Genomic DNA, 10417 nt, shown 5'->3' on the forward strand with positions numbered 1-10417 from the left:
GTATCGGGTAATAGAAATTCCAGACTTTGTCCCCAAGTGGTGACATCATTGTTCCGGCCGTGGTGACAGCCAAGGCACCTCTAGGTTTGACCACGATCGTTGTTCAAAGCTGTCTAAAGGAAAATGTTCAGTGGTTGAAAGGGACGCAGCATTTCAGAAGCAAGCCGATGAGGGAATGGTGTCGCCAGTCCCCTGACCGTGGCACTGGCGTGGCAGCTTAGAGTAAACTGAGGAGGAAGTAGACAAAACCGCAGGCTGTGGGCGTTGGGCAAAAGGAGTGTGAGCGGCACCCTGGCCTTAGCTGAACCCCAGTCCTGTGAGCTTTGGTATTTCTGCAAATCCAAGTGGTTCCTTGAGCATAGAGAGGTTTCTGTTACACAGTCACGTCCATCTCCAGGGAGGGTCGTTAGACTGACTTCTTTTTCCTTCAGAAATTAGCTACTGAAATTCAGGTTTGGCCACCAAGGGCCCATTGAGAATGCTGACTGCTTAACCTGGAGGTGTCCAGGCATTTTCCTGTTGCTAGAGAGTAAGTATCACTCTTGAACAGTATCTTAATAGCGTTTGCTGAGGGGAGGGGAGATGCCTTCAGCGAGACCAGAGTTCCTGTTGATTCTTGGGTCTGCACTGAGATGAACCCTCGACCGTGAGTCTGCTTGATGGAGACGGTGTGAGTGGACGTAGGTGACAGGGGTGACGCCGCCTCGCAGGGCTCAGAAAACACCGCTCTCTTCTGCTGTGCGATGGTTGGACAGAGTACTTGGGTGTTTGTGTTGTGTTGTTTTGTTATCCTAACTCCGCCCTGAGCCTGGAACCTTGGACAAGTTCGTCTCTGTGCCTCCGCCCTTTTCAAGTGTGGAACGGGGATGACTGTTCCTGCCTCATGGCTGTGAGAATCAATGTGCAGATACTCTTCAAATGTGCTTCATGTGTAGCAAGCACTCAGTGGCTACTCATCTTTAAAAAAAAAATACTTGAAAGATCTCCCATCCACTGGTTCACTCCCCAAATGCCTGTGACAGCTGGGGCTGGGCCAGGCGGAAGCTGGGAGCCTGGAACTCAGCCCACGGCCTCCCGTGTCGGCTCCAGGAACCCACGTGCCTGCGCCCTCGCTGCTGCCCCAGGGTGTGCGTCGCAGGGAGCTGGAGCTGGGAGCAGAGCTGGGACGGACCCAGACATCCCGGGTGGGCTCGGCCGTCCCGAGTGGTGTCTTGGCTTCTGTGCCAAACACTGTTCATGTGGTTGTGTGTTGTGTGTAGTTGTGAGAAAGAAGGAAGGAGGGTGTTTGAAGTTGAGTCTGTGAATGCTGGGTTGTTTTTCTTCAGGGCACTGAGAGCCAAGAGGCACATTTTGTGGCCAGGTGTGCTAACCTGAAGCCTTCAGGTTGTGGTTGACAACGTTTTTCAGGGAGGAGTAAGCAGAGTGAACAGCTCTGGAGGGAGCAGAGTGCTGTGGATGCAGGTAGCTCCTGTGGGTGAGCGAGGGAGATGGCTCAGTTATTTTCGGCCTGAGTGCTTGGTAAGCCAGACTCGCTGGGGTCCTGGACGAAAGCCTTCCCACCACCAAGATACGGTTTTCACACAGCTAAGTCAGTGCTGGGACTCCAAGTTTTGGTACCAACCCTGTCTTGACCACTGTGGGAGAGCAGGACCTGGTCGTGTGGTCAAATTAGCCTTAGTTCTGCTACGGGAAAAAGGTTCTGACAGCCACGCCAAAAATCCAGGTCTCTGAAGTTCTTTTTGAAAAGTACCTCGAGAAAAGTGCATTGATGGGGAGTAAGTGATGTGTCAGCACAGTGCCGTTCAGGCGTGTCAGGCTAAACCTGGCCCTTTGTACTTGGGTGGGGGGATACCAAGCGGGGAGCCTGACCTGCCCCCCGTGTCGCCCAGCTGTCCTGTATGGCACTCAGTAACCCTGCTCCCATTCCCCCAGGGTGGATGTGGGAGCGAGCACTGGGAGGGAATGGGTCGTTCAACAGCTCAGCGAGAGGCTTCGTGGGATAAAGATGTAGAAGTATGTGGACGATGTGAGTGACAGCTCCGTCCATCACTTGGCATCCAGAGCTTGCAAACCTCAGCCTGGCAGCCTGGGCAGCCTGGGCCAGAGCCTGTGTGATGCAGTTGACGTGGGGCTTGATGGATTTTTTTCTACTTCAACAATTTCAATTCATGGAATAACCGAAGGATTTCTGCTCTCTTGCCTTAAATATTTTGCTCTTGTCCTGTTCGTGAATATTTTTATTCCCTAGCCTGCCTTTTATCACAGCAGTTCTTGAAAATGAGAAACAGGGCAGCGCTGAGCCAGCCTTCCCATGACTGAGACACTGTTGCTGCGAGGTGGGAGTGAGGCCCCCTGGGAGCAGTTGGCTGCCCCGCCTGTGGGCCGCCAAGCAGATTTAGAGTTCTACAGTAGAAAGCCTTGGGAGGCGAACGGCAGAGGCACGGCTGGTGCTGAGTCGCTGTGAAGGCAGGAGTTCGGTGCAGTGGTTTAGATGCCCCCAGGACACCTGCATCTCCGTCCTGGCTCCGGCTTCCTGGGAGGCAGCAGGTGACAGCCCAAGTACAAGGCCCCTGCCCGCCACGTGGGAGCCTGGGTGGAGTCCAGGCCCCTGGCTTCAGCCTGGCCCAGCCCAGCAGATAGAAGAGCTCTCTGTCTTTCACATAAGGTTTTTTTTTTTTTTTTTTTTTAAATTTTTTTTTGACAGGCAGAGTGGATAGTGAGAGAGACAGACAGAGAGAAAGGTCTTCCTTTTTGCCGTTGGTTCACCCTCCAATGGCCGCCGCAGCTGGTGCGCCATGCTGATCCGAAGCCAGGAGCCAGGTGCTTCTCCTGGTCTCCCATGCGGGTGCAGGGCCCAAGCACTTGGGCCATCCTCCACTGCCTTCCCAGCCATAGCAGAGAGCTGGCCTGGAAGAGGGGCAACCGGGATAGAATCCGGCACCCCGACCAGGACTAGAACCCGGTGTGCTGGCACCGCAAGGCGGAGGATTATCCTGTTAAGCCACGGCGCCGGCCACATAAGTTGTGGCCTAACTCATGCCCCCAGAGTTTCCCAGAGACAACTGTCGGAGATGCAGTCGCGAATGAGCATGGGAAAGCAGAAAGTGTGAAAGGACCCACACATCCGCGAATGCCTCCAGTTCTTTAAATTTCCGACTTTTGACAGATCTCACTGATTCACTCCCCAGTGCCTGCGACAGTGGGACTGGGCCAGGAGGAGGCCAGGAGCATGAAGTCAGGCTGGGTCTCCCACACAGTGCAGCACCCAAGTGCTCGAGCCACTGCCTCTGCCTGGCAGGAGTGCTTACCAGGACCCAAACCCCGTTCTCTGGCTTGAACTGTAGGTGTCCTAGGAGCAACCCTAGCCGCTGCACCGCCTGCTTGTCCTGCTCTCACCTCACCTCCCTCCTCCATGGGCTGAGGCTTTTAAAAATTTAGTCCTTGTGCAGCAGGTGCTTTCTCCCAGGGGACATGGGCCAGTGCGTCCTCACAGGGCTGCACCCCAGGGGACATCGGCCAGTGCGTCCTCACTGAGCTGTATCCCAGGGGACATGGGCCAGCGTCCTCACTGAGCTGTATCCCAGGGGACATGGGCCAGCGTCCTCACTGAGCTGTACCCCAGGCGACATCAGCCAGCATCTTCACTGAGCTGTACCTCAGGGGACATCGGCCAGTGTCCTCACAGGGCTGCACCCCAGGGGACATCGGCCAGTGCGTCCTCACTGAGCTGTATCCCAGGGGACATCGGCCAGCGTCCTCACTGAGCTGTATCCCAGGGGGACATGGGCCAGCGTCCTCACCGGGCTGCACCCCAGGGGACATCGGCCAGTGCGTCCTCACTGAGCTGTACCCCAGGGGACATCAGCCAGCATCCTCACTGAGCTGTATCCTAGGGGACATCGGCCAGTGCGTCCTCACCGGGCTGCACCCCAGGGGACATCGGCCAGTGCATCCTCCTTGGGCTGTACTCCAGGGGACATCAGCCAGCGTCCTCACTGAGCTGTATCCCAGGGGACATTGGCCAGCGTCCTCACTGAGCTGTATTCCAGGGGACATCGGCCAGTGCGTCCTCACAGGGCTGTACCCCAGGGGACATCGGCCAGTGCGTCCTCACTGAGCTGTATCCCAGGGGACATGGGCCAGCGTCCTCACTGAGCTGTACCTCAGGGGACATCAGCCAGCGTCCTCACTGAGCTGCACCCCAGGGGACATGGGCCAGTGCGTCCTCACTGAGCTGTATCCCAGGGGACATGGGCCAGCGTCCTCACTGAGCTGTATCCCAGGGGACATCGGCCAGCGTCCTCACTGAGCTGTATCCCAGGGGACATCGGCCAGCGTCCTCACTGAGCTGTATCCCAGGGGACATCGGCCAGCGTCCTCACTGAGCTGTATCCCAGGGGACATGGGCCAGCGTCCTCACTGAGCTGTACCTCAGGGGACATCAGCCAGCGTCCTCACTGAGCTGTACCCCAGGGGACATCGGCCAGTGCGTCCTCACTGAGCTGTATCCCAGGGGACATGGGCCAGCGTCCTCACTGAGCTGTACCCCAGGGGACATCAGCCAGCATCTTCACTGAGCTGTACCTCAGGGGACATCGGCCAGTGCGTCCTCACTGAGCTGTATCCCAGGGGACATGGGCCAGCATCCTCACTGAGCTGTACTCCAGGGGACATCGGCCAGCGTCCTCACTGAGCCGTACCCCAGGGGACATCGGCCAGCGTCCTCACTGAGCTGTACCCCAGGGGACGTCGGCCAGTGCATCCTCACTGAGCTGTACCCAGGGGACGTCGGCCAGTGTCCTCACTGGGCCGTACCCCAGGGGACATCGGCCAGCGCGTCCTCACTGAGCTGTACCCAGGGGACGTCGGCCAGTGTCCTCACTGGGCTGTACCCCAGGGGACATCGGCCAGCGCGTCCTCACTGAGCTGTACCCCAGGGGACGTCAGCCAGCATCCTCACTGAGCTGTATCTGTGGTTTGCCTCAGACCTCTGGATCCCTGCAGGAAGGAGAAGCCTCCAGGGCTGCATTCCTGGCCGAGCCGGTTGTTCCTGCTCTCAGGTCAGAGCTGGAGTTGCAGAGCAGGGGAGAAAGTTGATTGGCAGCTTTGGAAGGTGTGAGAAGGGCTAGTTCTCACTGCTGCTGGTCATCTTTATCAGGTGATTCTACTGGCCTGGCCAGGAGCAGGCCTGGGGTGTTTGCTGGTAAATATACTCACTGCGAGTTAGGTAATACTGGGTCAGGGGACTTGGTCATAGAAAGCTCCCAGGCTGTGGACGCGCCCTATCCCTCGTTGATAGGATGAGGTGAGACTGCTGCCGCTTTGCTGTCCATGTAGAGAACCAGCCCTGGCCCAGCCACACTTTTTCCATAGAAGCTGCATCTCTACCAGAGTGTCCCAGTCCCGGGACCGCCGTCGGGCAGGTGGGCGCTTCCAGCCTCTGGTGCCTTGGCATGGTCTGTGGGCAGCACAGGTGACCTCTGAGCTCACCAGAAAGGCTGTCTCAGTCTGCAGTGCAAAAATCTGTGGTTTAGCAGGATGCATGGGTAATTCACCCAGAATACAGTGTGAAAAGTGGCTCTGCTCTCAGCATCAGGTGTGAGCCCCTCAGGCATAGGTCAACTGTGTCAGGTGTGAACCCCTCTGGTGTAGGTCACCCATGTCAGGTGTGAGCCCCTCAGGCATAGGTCACCCATGTCAGGTGTGAACCCTCAGGTGTAGGTCACCCGTGTCAGGTGTGAACCCCTCAGGCGTAGGTCACCCATGTCAGGTGTGAACCCCTCAGGCGTAGGTCACCCGCGTCAGGTGTGAGCCCCTCAGGCGTAGGTCACCCGTGTCAGGTGTGAACCCCTCAGGCGTAGGTCACCCGTGTCAGGTGTGAACCCCTCAGGCGTAGGTCACCTGTGTCAGGTGTGAACCCCTCAGGCGTAGGTCACCTGTGTCAGGTGTGAACCCCTCAGGCGTAGGTCACCCGCGTCAGGTGTGAGCCCCTCAGGCGTAGGTCACCCGTGTCAGGTGTAAACCCCTCAGGCATAGGTCACCTGTGTCAGGTGTGAACCCCTCAGGCGTAGGTCACCTGTGTCAGGTGTGAACCCCTCTGGTGTAAGTCACCCGTGTCAGGTGTGAGCCCCTCAGGCGTAGGTCACCTGTGTCAGGTGTGAACCCCTCTGGTGTAAGTCACCTGTGTCAGGTGTGAACCCCTCAGGCGTAGGTCACCCGTGTCAGGTGTGAACCCCTCAGGCGTAGGTCACCCGCATCAGGTGTGAGCCCCTCAGGTGTAGGTCACCCGTGTCAGGTGTGAACCCCTCAGGCGTAGGTCACCTGTGTCAGGTGTGAACCCCTCAGGCGTAGGTCACCCGTGTCAGGTGTAAACCCCTCAGGCATAGGTCACCTGTGTCAGGTGTGAACCCCTCAGGCGTAGGTCACCTGTGTCAGGTGTGAACCCCTCTGGTGTAAGTCACCCGTGTCAGGTGTGAGCCCCTCAGGCGTAGGTCACCTGTGTCAGGTGTGCACCCCTCTGGTGTAAGTCACCTGTGTCAGGTGTGAACCCCTCAGGCATAGGTCACCCGTGTCAGGTGTGAACCCCTCAGGCGTAGGTCACCCGCATCAGGTGTGAGCCCCTCAGGCGTAGGTCACCCGTGTCAGGTGTGAACCCCTCAGGCGTAGGTCACCTGTGTCAGGTGTGAACCCCTCTGGTGTAGGTCACCTGTGTCAGGTGTGAGCCCCTCAGGCGTAGGTCACCCGCGTCAGGTGTGAGCCCCTCAGGCGTAGGTCACCTGTTTCAGGTGTGAACCCCTCTGGTGTAGGTCACCTGTGTCAGGTGTGAACCCCTCAGGCGTAGGTCACCCGTGTCAGGTGTGAACCCCTCTGGTGTAGGTCACCCATGTCAGGTGTGAGCCCCTCAGGCGTAGGTCACCCGTGTCAGGTGTGAACCCCTTAGGTGTAGTTCACCTGTGGCCCAGCTCCCTCTTTCCCACACAGGACTGTGCAGGCTGAGGCACTTTCTTGTGCTGCTCCCGGCTCCCAGGAGGGGGTGTGGTCAGGGTCAGCGACTGCCCTGGAGGGAAGGGTGGGGCTGGGATTGGGCTTGGCCACAGGGAGCCCTGGAGGAAGAAGGGGCAGTCTCTCCAGGGAGGGAGGTGGGCGGCAAAGGAGATGGCTCCTGAATGCAATTGTCCTCAAGGTCTGGTGAAGGTGGGCAGGAAAACCAGAATAGGAGGGGAGTGAGGGGCGCGGAGGCTGTGACCCTGTGACCGCAGCCTCTCCAGGAACAAGAGAACCAGGGCCAGCAAGAAAGGACCCAGGTGTAGGCCTTCAGGCTGCCCAGGGTGCGGGAACAGTGAGCGGGGGCAATGGGGTCTGACTCAGGAACTCCGAGTGTGTGTCTACAAACACATTTCCTTCCCCGGCCAAATAAACATACCAGAAACACTAGGACCTCGTCACGATCGGCAGCTTCAACGCCAGCAAGGCAAATGGCCAGAGGCTCCTGCCCAAGCCCTGGTGCCACGCGGGGGTTTCTGAGGCTTCGGCCCCTGATGCAGCAGGACTTTAAAAATCGGGCATTTTAGCATGTTATGAGCAAGGCAGGATTTGGCATCCTTGCCACGTGTGCTCACTCCTCTCCCTCTCCGTCAGGCACACACACAGCCTCTTATTTGGAACGCCAGTTATGAATGACGGTGGTTTCGTGGTGAGACATTTTCTCCGCCCTCCCTCTCTCCCTGCCACATGTGCCGCTTTCGGTGCTGTGCCGGGTTAGTCTGAGGCTGGCGGCAGGTTGGGGCTTGTCCAGCACAGGGGCCCTGGGTGCAGAGGACAAGGAAGAAGCTGGGCAGTCGGGTAAGGAGATGGAAGTAAGAGTGGGCGGGAGAGACAGATGTCTGTGATGGTTTGAAGGGAAACAAGATCAAATAAATCCAGACTCAGACCAGGAGGAATGTGAGACTAGGAAAACGTAGTGGACCCTAACCCTAACCGTGGCCCCGTCAGATGGAGAGAGTTGTTGGGAACATGGGGAGGAGCAGCTGTGCTTGGTGTTGGGGTCATCTCACCCCGAAGTTGTGCGAGTGCAAAGCAACACCACCCCTGTGCCTTTTCACGGTGTTCTGCGAGAAGGGGACACCCAGACCACCCCGGGACACAGCTCCACTGGAGCCCAGAGGTTCCTCTGGCCTTTTTTACTTTCTGTCCTGATTAGCTGCAGCTGTTTCTAAAAACAGCTCCATCTTGTTTCTCCTGCAGCCACCGACAGCTTCATCTGGTGCCTTCTGACTTTTGGTTGACTGTGCGGGCCCAGCCCGGGAGCCAGGGCTGCACAGCCTGGCCTGGCCTGGCCCCTCCCCACTGCCTGCACAGCCTGGCCCCGCCCCCTCCCCACTGCCAGCACAGCCTGGCCCCTCCCCCTCCCCACTGCCTGCACAGCCTGGCCCCTCCCCACTGCCAGCACAGCCTGGCCTGGCCCCTCCCCACTGCCAGCACAGCCTGGCCTGGCCCCCTCCCCACTGCCTGCACAGCCTGGCCACGCCCCCTCCCCACTGCCTGCACAGCCTGGCCCGGCCCCCTCCCCACTGCCTGCACAGCCTGGCCTGGCCCCCTCCCCACTGCCTGCACAGCCTGGCCTGCCCACTCCCCGCTCTGCCAGCACAGCCTGGCCTGGCCCCTCCCCACTGCCTGCACAGCCTGGCCCCCTCCCCACTGCCTGCACAGCCTGGCCTGGCCCCCTCCCCACTGCCAGCACAGCCTGGCCTGGCCCCTCCCCACTGCCTGCACAGCCTGGCCCCGGCCCCTCCCCACTGCCTGCACAGCCTGGCCCCGCCCCCTCCCCACTGCCTGCACAGCCTGGCCTGGCCCCCTCCCCACTGCCAGCACAGCCTGGCCTGGCCCCCTCCCCACTGCCTGCACAGCCTGGCCTGGCCCCTCCCCACTGCCTGCACAGCCTGGCCCCGCCCCCTCCCCACTGCCTGCACAGCCTGGCCTGGCCCCTCCCCACTGCCTGCACAGCCTGGCCCCCTCCCCACTGCCTGCACAGCCTGGCCTGCCCACTCCCCGCTCTGCCAGCACAAGTGCTGTAGGAGCGGTGCCGCTCCACTGTGGTCACTTCCGCTGTTGTTTTCCAGGTCCCACCGTCACCATCTTCATTTTGACTGTGAACACGTTCCTTCAGTCTGTTCTCTGCCCCAACACTTCACTTCCTCCAGCCTCCGCCGTGACAAGAGAACACTCACCTGCTACGGCTCCAGTGATGTCACCAGCCTCTGACTCAGAAGCCTCTGTGACTTCCTGCCGTCTCTGCACTCTGCTGAGCCGGGCACCAGGTTCCGTGTCCAGAGCGGGTGAGCAGCTGGTCGTCATCGTTCCACTTGAGACGGGACGTGGGGCTATTTACAGGGGTGCCTAACCCGGGAAGCATGGTAGGGGAGGGTGACTGGGAAGAGGACGCTGCTTCTGTGCTGAGCCCCAAGACATGCAGGAGTCGGCCAAGTGGGCAGTAAGGGAGGAACCATTCCAGGGAGCTGAAGCTGCGTGTGCAAAGGCCCTGGGGCCAGAGAGCAGGGGGTAGCTGGATGACAACTGCTTCCCTCTGGTGGAGAATGAGTATACTTAAGGGGGCTCATCCCGGCTGGGGGTGCTGTGTTGGGGGGAGCTGAGGAAGGCTTTTAAGATCCATCACTGGCTAAAGGACAGAGACGGCTGAGTGAGAGAAGAAAAACTGGAGGCAGAGAGAAGCAGCGGCCAGCCAGCGGGCAGGAAGTGGCCCCACGGGGCGCCTCTGAGGCATCTGTTGTGGTCGCCTTTGCTTGTGATTTACACGCATATTTTTTTAAAAAAAATTTTTATTTATTTGAAAGGCAGAGTTAGAGGAGGAGGAGGAGGAGGAGAGAGGGAGAGAGAGAGAGGGTCTTCCATCTGCTGGTTCACTCCCCAAACGACCTCAACAGCCAGGGCTGGGCCAGCCTGCAGCCTGGAGCTTCTTCCAGGTCTCCCATGTGGGTGCAGGGCCCAAGCACCTGGGTCATGTCTGCTGCTTTCTCAGGCCATCAGCAGGGAGCTGGACGGGAAGTGGAGCAGCTGGGACTTGAACCCCATATGGGATGATGACGTCGTGGGCAGCAGCTTAACCCGGGATGTCACAGCACCAGCCCCTTGTGTGCGTATTTGTGACTTTCCTAAAATTCCTTACTTCCCCATCCTGACCAATAAGTGCTGGACATTAATCTCAACTCTGGGGAAGCTTCTGCATGGCGGATCTGCCTGGTGTCCAGAGCGGGTGGGGCGGGGCCGGTGCAGAGCAGCAAGGGGACCCCACACTTCCTGCAGCCCAGCTGGGCTTCCTGTGATTTCTGAGAAGCAAACTTGAGTCACCCTCCTCCCCACGGAGGACAGAGGACCCTCTGGTGCCTTCCCCTTCTCACAA

At 59.1% G+C, this 10417-nt stretch overlaps 1 long non-coding RNA gene across 1 annotated transcript; it reads left to right on the forward strand.

The window, feature by feature from the left end:
• The first annotated feature begins 7768 nt into the window (after nt 1–7768).
• On the forward strand, nt 7769–10108 carry LOC133773273 (uncharacterized). Its single transcript, XR_009867928.1, has 3 exons — nt 7769–7842; nt 9120–9335; nt 10037–10108. It is a non-coding gene; the product is annotated as an uncharacterized LOC133773273 (long non-coding RNA).
• Nucleotides 10109–10417: the final 309 nt, after the last annotated feature.

The sequence above is a fragment of the Lepus europaeus genome, chromosome 14, assembly GCF_033115175.1.
Source record: "Lepus europaeus isolate LE1 chromosome 14, mLepTim1.pri, whole genome shotgun sequence".
In the NCBI taxonomy this organism is placed as follows: domain Eukaryota; kingdom Metazoa; phylum Chordata; class Mammalia; order Lagomorpha; family Leporidae; genus Lepus; species Lepus europaeus.